This window comes from Phaenicophaeus curvirostris, chromosome 21 (genome assembly GCF_032191515.1).
Source record: "Phaenicophaeus curvirostris isolate KB17595 chromosome 21, BPBGC_Pcur_1.0, whole genome shotgun sequence".
In the NCBI taxonomy this organism is placed as follows: Eukaryota; Metazoa; Chordata; class Aves; order Cuculiformes; family Cuculidae; genus Phaenicophaeus; species Phaenicophaeus curvirostris.
This window is the reverse complement of record NC_091412.1, coordinates 4992520-5000378: the sequence shown is the minus strand read 5'-3', so window position 1 is coordinate 5000378 and position 7859 is coordinate 4992520.

The window sequence follows — 7859 nt, the reverse complement described above, 5'->3', positions numbered from 1 at the left end:
TATTTTCTGTCCTCTGATGGAATTCACAGTATGAGGACATTTCACCACTGCCAGGTACTTCGTGGTGTTTGCTGTTCTCTGTTGTGAGTAACATACAGTGGGGTGCGCACAGATGGGTAATACTGGGCTTGCCTATTCCCGTTCATGCAGATCAGAACTCCTCTAAAACAGGTCTCAGCTAAGAGGTGCAGGACAGACACTTCCCTGTCCTGTTTGCGGAAAGGAACCTTCATCTCTACTAGGCAAGAGCTTCCCTCTGCTGCCGTGCAAGCAGAAAACATTATTGCCATCCATGGTCACACAGGGATTTACTGGCCTGAGTGCCTGGGCAGAGGGAGTGTACATGGGGGTTAATAAAGAATGCTGGGTTTATTATAACTGTGGTGTACTTGATGTGCCACTTCTCTGTCCTGTTCATAGCAAATGTTTCTTTCTGAGAGACTTATGACACCCTTTGATTGATCTGTATTTAATTTAAATGGCTGAGTTGCAGGATGAGAGCCTGGCAAATAAAAAGTTACTGAACCATCTCCTCTCCGGCATGGATTGTTTCCTGTGGAACACAGTGGAGCCCTTGTTTCTACACTTGCTTCCACTGCAGCGTGTGTCGTTCCAGTCAGCTCCAGGAGGGTACACACCATAGGGAGTCAGTGCAAACCAGAGATTTGGATGCTGCTGTAAGCACTTTCAGCCCTCCATATCAGTCATTCCTCTTTCCTCAGCTAAGTGATAACACAAGTTTTTGTCTTTGAGAATGTTTAGGTGGGATGTAATCAAGTGAGAGTTATGTTCTTCAGTATAACTGACACAAACAAGCTTTTCTTGAGCATCAAGCACACATGTTGTCCTGTTCCAGTGCCCTAAGTAAATATGTGCATTACTTACAATGGGTAATGCAAGAGCAGTTACTTAGTTGCCACAGCTAGGCTACACTCCCTTCCAGCATTGCAGAGCAAGTAGCATCACAGATACTCATCCTGCATGGTATTTCTTCTTCTCATGAAAGAGTGGGGTTTTTTAGGTGCAAAAGTTGTGATGGTCCCAAGGTAGTAGCATAAAGGAATCCCTGTGTCCCCAACTTCAAAATAGAATCATGGAATCATAGAATCACCAGGTTGCAAAAGACCCACCGGATCATCAAGTCCAACCATTCCTATCAACACCAGTAGAGAACATGAGAGGATCTCAGTGTGGACTTCGTCAGGACAGGTTACTCAGCCACACTGAACCACCAAACAGTTTCTGTTTTATCATGCGTGGGCAGTGCGAATCCTCGTGGTTGATGGGTTTGTCACTGTACAGTTGGCTTATCAGCAGGCAGCACTGCCTACAAGGAGCTAAATTAATGCCTTCCTATTTTCTGTTCACTTTCTGTAGAATGTCCTTGACTTCTCCTTTCTTCTCTCAGGATAGCAAGTTGCTAACACTGTTTCTGCCAATATTAACTGTCTGAAACCTGCAGAATGATGATACAGGTGCTGTATACACAGGGCTTGTCCCTGATGGTTCATGTCTCTGTGTGCAGGACTGTCCCCACAAAGTGCTGGCTGTTTGGGAACGGTTTACAGGTGTGAGCATGAGCTCATGAATGTCCAGACTACAGGAAAACACACAAAGGGAAGACAAAGGTATTTCCTGCCTGTGTGTTGAACATCTAAATCTGTGAAACAGAGGAGAAAGCCCTTCCAGCATTCCCTATATGATCCAGAACTCATCAAGCTCAAAAAAGCACACAGACAGAAATAGCCTCGAGTCTAATGTGGATACAAAAGTCATTCCCTTTTCTCTTCAGGAGGAATATGCTCTGGTTTGGCCTGTGGCAGAGATCTGTCTGAGCCCTGAGTGTGAATTACAGCTACGTTATGGCAGGTCACCTCTTTGGCTACTGTTATCTGCTGGATTCAGAGCAGCAGGTGGTTCGTTCTGTCAGAGTTCTGATGTCACTTGAACACAGTCTTTGATTTATTCAGATGCTGTTTTCCACATCAAGTGTGTCACCGCTGTAAAGAGCAGTGATCTGGTTGTAGACAGTGTGTTGGAACTGGATGGTTGGGGAAAATCAGCCCAGAAAAAAACCAGATCACTGAATTAGTTCTGGCCAAAATCCAGCAGTGATTCCTTAACACAAGAGTATATCTTCCTTTTTGGTAATGACATATGCATTTTTACATACTTCACATCTTTTATTTGTCTTAAATGTCTGTGTTAAATATAGAAAGAAGAGGTTAATAGTGGATCCTGAACACTCAGATCATGTGGCAGATAGTTCTGATCATATTCCCCAGTGTGGGTGAATAAACACATGACTATACAGTGCTCGTTCTGGCTGTGTCACTGTGAGGTCTCCAAAACTTTGAGCATTGCAGCACAATCCCAGTAACCCATCGCTGGGCTCTCACTAGGCCTGGCATTTGCATGATTTAATGTCAGGGTGCTGGTTTTCCTGTCCCCAAGAACCATCCCAGTGGCAGCTCTTTTACATCAGATCAGACCTTAACTCCTAGGAATCTTTGCTGGCCCCTTGGTGAAGAGCCTGTGGTATAAAGAGGACTCAGGCACACACCACAGACTGCATCTACATTGTGAGATGTGCCTGCAGACATTCCTGTCCTTGAGCAGAGAACTCGAATCTCCCTGGGCCCGGTGAGCTCATGCAGACTGGCAGAACACTACAGCTCGATAGTGCCAGTTGCTAACACGTGCATGAAGACAGATTAAATGTTTTGCCTAACTAATCAATAAACTATGTTTACTAGAGTCTGTGAGTTCAAACAGACTGTATGAAATTTGCTGTGACTCTTGAAGTTCCACCTCGTGGAGTCATGTTGCAATCCTAAATTGTGTTGGAAGAAATAAGCCTAAAGCATGGGAAGAAAGTCTTTGAATATCAACTCGAAAGCCTCAAAAACCATAGGATAAGTAATAGGAACTCACTGTTTCAGTTTTTAATTACTTAGTTTTAAATGCAGACTTACAATTTTGAGGGCTTGGCTCATGATTTTGTGCAGCAATTTGCAGTGCGAAGCAAAACCAAGTCCATGTTGATAGAATGGCATTTCTTGTCTATAATATCCACCGCTCCCTGCTTTTCCACTTGTTGTTAAATCCCAACGCTATTTGTTGTACTTGCACATGAACGTAAGCCTAGGAAATAGACTATATTTATCAAGAGATAATTCCTTTATCTTTCGTAGTAGATTTTTCCCAAATGCTTTGTTATTTAATCTGTGGTTTAGCATTTCATTGTAGTAACTGTGAAGTCAATGTGCTGAAAATAATGTCCTTATTTATCCTGTGCTCTTGCATGGCTAGTTAGTACCTGTAGCTTTTCATGGTGAAGGAGAACTGGCTTCTTCCAGGGTGAAATGTCCTGTATGGAACTGAGTTAGGTCCAGCCCTCATCATGTGGAGCCACAGAGTAAAAGGCAGGCACCCGGTGCTGCTCTGAGGTGATGAGTAGCTACCTAACAAGACGTTTGGTAGCTCTTTAAAAATAGAGCTGACTATACTAAAACTACACTCTGCCCATTTAGGTTTTTCTGGAGCACTAAGTCAATAGTTGCCCATTCATTACCATGTAAATGTGGACTGTAGATTCTGGTCATAATAGAGAGACTTTCTTCTTTAAGAATAAAAGGTGTTATCCTGCCTATGTTTGCTTCAGCACTTTATTTACCCACGTGAAATTACTCGCTAGCCTTATTTGGCACCCAGCTCTTCCCTGAGTTTTCATAAACTGTCCCAGGTCAGAGTGTGAGCCTCATTACAGTGTTTATAAAACCTCAGTTCTATAGACAAACTGTATTCTTGAAAGAACTGAACGTTCCAAATACTAAACATAGTTTGTTGTAGTTTCATTTGTGAACCATTCTTTGTGAACAATAACATGGGTTGGGTCTTAGCAAATATTTTAGCAAGCCAGTTGAAGATCAAATTTTCCACCAGAAACAAAGTTAACAAAATCTTTCAATTAAAGAAGAATTATTTCTGGAGCAAGTATCTATTTTGCTTCAATATTTTGTCTTGGATATACGGTCAAAAATCAGAAACCCAGGACTTTGTTCACATCATTTTGAACAGTTATCCTTCAACTGGAGTAAATAAAATCTTCTCTGAAAGAGCGGGGTGATGGCAGGACACTTCATCTCCTCTTCAAATAACAGAAGCTGGGGAAAAAACAACATAAACTTCCCTGGGAGCATCCTCCACACACACAATTGTCCTATGATGCTTCCTTTTCAGAGCTCACCTTTGTTTTTTTCGTTCATAGCTGCCCACAAGCGTAAGTCAAATCAAAACAGACCAAATCTGAACATATCACCCTAGAATACTGAAAACACACAAGTTAAAATCACCCCTCTCAGGGCTCATATTTGGGAATAAATTCCCCAGTTTGAAGGGTGGCCAACTGAATAAATACTGATTTTCTTTTTTTCTTTTTTTTCTTTTTTTTTCTTTTTTTTTTCTTTTTGGGGTGCAGGTGTCCCTCATGAAACACTTATCAGGTCTTTACTAATTTATATGCCTGGTGACAGCAGCTACCCTAGCTGTGCAGGGCTCCTCTGCCCCACTGTAGTGGAATTGCTCCATCAGTAGGTTGGCGTCTACATGCTTGAACTAAGGGCAGGAATAAGGTCAGCATTCTCTTCCTCTTGAGGAACATTTAAGGAATGGAAATAACAAAGGGTAAGTTAGATATTATAGATAACATTCAGTTTATTGTTCTGCAAGCTTGTCTATGGGTCTCAGACTTTGGAAGTTCCTTACTGGGTAATGAATTTCTCTGGCCTGTTTGGCATTCAACAAGATAAGTGTTTCTTCGGATCAGGCCTCCTATGTCCTGCCTTGCTGAAAAATTCTTTCCTTGGAGCACCTTAAAAAGGGCTTTGAATGACAAGTGATACCTTTGTGAGGATGTTACTTGTAGACTCTTGTTCTCAGGTTCAATGCGTATTGCTCCTGGCAAACGCCTGGCCTCAAATTCACTTGTTTCTCAGATACCCTAAGAACTGATTGGTTTTAACCAGCTTATTAAAGAAAAATACAAAATACTTCCTGACACTTTATGTTAATTCTTGAATTTATCTTTGCTTTCTAACGGTTGTCTGAAGCTAGAAGAATGCCACCATCACACAAGTACATATTCCAGTGCTGCAATAAGCCACAGCCTTTCAAGTCTTTTTACACCATTTCACCAAATTCACAACTCTGTTGAATGATGTTTAATACTCTTTTCACTTGAAGCTTTTTCTGCCATGACTGTCACAGGCTGGCTTCTGAAATGCATGTTACCTGCCAGTTTCTTGACCTCAAAAAATAGAACTCAGTGAGCAGTTAAGCCTTTAATTAAATATGTTCTGACAATTGTTTCAGTCGTTGATAACTATGATCTTGTTCCTATTGAATTACAATTATAACATTGGAGTAAAAAAATTGCAGACTTTGTACTGGCTTGTTATAAATATAACATAATACATACTCTGTTCTCTGTTATTTAACCATATTTGAAGCAGAATACTCTCCAGTCTGCAGAATTCTGCCTTGCATTCTATAGATAATTTAAGATGTCGTTATCCCTGTCAATACAAGTTTGCGCTGTATTCTAAAGCAGATGGGTAAATGTATGTACAAAAAAAGAAGTAAAGATAACAAGACAATAAAAGATATTAGGAAGGATTTTTTTTCCTGTGAGGGTAGGAAGGCATTGGCACAAGTTGTCCAGAGAAGTTGCGGCTGCCCCATCCCTGGAGGTGTTCAAGGCCAGATTGGATGGGACTTTGAACCTCTGATCCAGTGGGAGGTGTCACTGTCCATAGCAGGGACCTTGGAATTAGGTGGTCTTTAAGTCCCCTTCTGACCCAAACCATTCTACGATTCTATGAAAAGGGGGCGTCTTGTGTTCCAAGCACTGTGTATGAAATACTGTTCCTCTTGCTCAGCATTCAGCCGTGAAGACTTGCTTAGTTATTATACTATGATCCTGACTTTCAATTCTGTTTCTAGTTCTGATGGCCAAGAATTGAGATGTTTGACTGAGCTCTGGCAAACATAGGTAGTAATTTATTTGTGTGACCACTCCTTTTTTAGGATTCTGTCCGCTGAAGTCAGTCTTGGGAGAGAAATCGCATTCCAGAATAGCAATAGAGACACGTGGGATCTGTTTGATCTCTGCTTTTAGCCCAAAGTCTGTGTTTACTGGGGAGTGACTTGTTATGATTTGATATAGTAATGGTAGTACTCCACAACCACTAAAAACTTGTCTAAACAAAGAAACCCTATTTTATTAAGAAAAACTATGCATAAATCCTTTTTATATGGTTTTTGTAACCCAATTCCCAGAGAAAAAAAAATCACACTGCATAGGAAAAGATAGAATTATAGAAAATTGCTAACTAAGATCCTGAAAATAGTTCAACAACTGAAAATAGCAAAACACTTAAAGAAAAAGGGAAAAAAAAAAAAGTGGGCTGGGTTTCAGGTAGGTTTGTATATGGTGTAATCTTGCATGAGTGTTTAACAATACTGTTGTCATCGCAGTGGACCTAAGCTAGCTTCACAGTGTTGGACCAGTGGGGCTTCTGTTTCAGCCAAGTTCTGAAGATTCCCCAACACCAGGGAGAACTGCAGCTGCTGGAGGAAGTTCACAGCCTTGGAGCTGGGCTGCTGCTCCCCAGGGTGCTGATGCAACCCTGCAACTCTGCTGTGCCCACAGAGCATTTGTCCGTTAACTGTTTTCACTCTGATACAATTATTTTAATGAATGAAGTATTAAGTGCAGAGGTCGACTGAAATCTACTTGGCTCATTGTAAAGCTGCTATGAAAAACAAAACAATGTCCAAGCTCAAATCTCTGTCCAATGTACAGAAAGGAAAAAAGAATCAAAACATAGTTTACAGAGGCGGAAATTCACTGGAGGAGAAGAACCTGGGGGTGTTGGTTGACAGCAACTGAACATGAGCCAGCAGTGGCCCAGGTGGCCAAGAAGGCCAATGGCATCTTGGCTTGGATCAGAAACGGCGTGACCAGCAGGTCCAGGGAGGTTCTTCTCCCTCTGTACTCGGCACTGGTGAGACCACTCCTCGAATCCTGTGTTCAGTTCTGGGCCCCTCACCACAAGAAGGATGTTGAGGCTCTGGAGCGAGTCCAGAGAAGAGCAACTAAGCTGGTGAGGGGGCTGGAGAACAGGCCTGATGAGGAACGGCTGAGAGAGCTGGGGGTGTTTAGCCTGGAGAAGAGGAGGCTGAGGGGAGACCTCATTGCTCTCCACAACTACCTGAAAGGAGGTTGTGGAGAGGAGGGAGCTGGGCTCTTCTCCCCAGTGACAGGGGACAGGACAAGAGGGAATGGCCTCAAGCTCCACCAGGGGAGGTTCAGACTGGATATCAGGAAAAAAATTTTCACAGAAAGGTTTATTGGGCACTGGAACAAGGAGGTGGTTGAGTCCTCATCCCTGCGGGGTACTTACAAGATGGGTAGATGAGGTGCTCTGGGAAGTGGCTCAGTGGCGGATAGGAACAGTTGCACTGGATGATCCAAGAGGTCCTTTCCAACCTGATGATTCTATGATTCTAAATCAAAAATCAAAGTTTGCGGTGGCACACGGGACAGCAGAGGAGGGGAGGCTGGGGGGGGAATGGGTGGGGAGCAGCCCCGAAGAGAAGGGCCTGGAGGAGCTGGGGAAGCTCAATGTGAACCAGAGACCGGGGTGGAGCCCACCCTGAGCAATAGGCCACGCCCCTCCCCTCAGACCACGCCCCCTCCACAGCGCCTTTCTTAGCTAGGGCCCCGCCCATCCCGCAGACCACGCCTCCCTCGCTGACCAGGCCCCGCCCCTTCTCCGCATCCCGCCCCCTTCCCT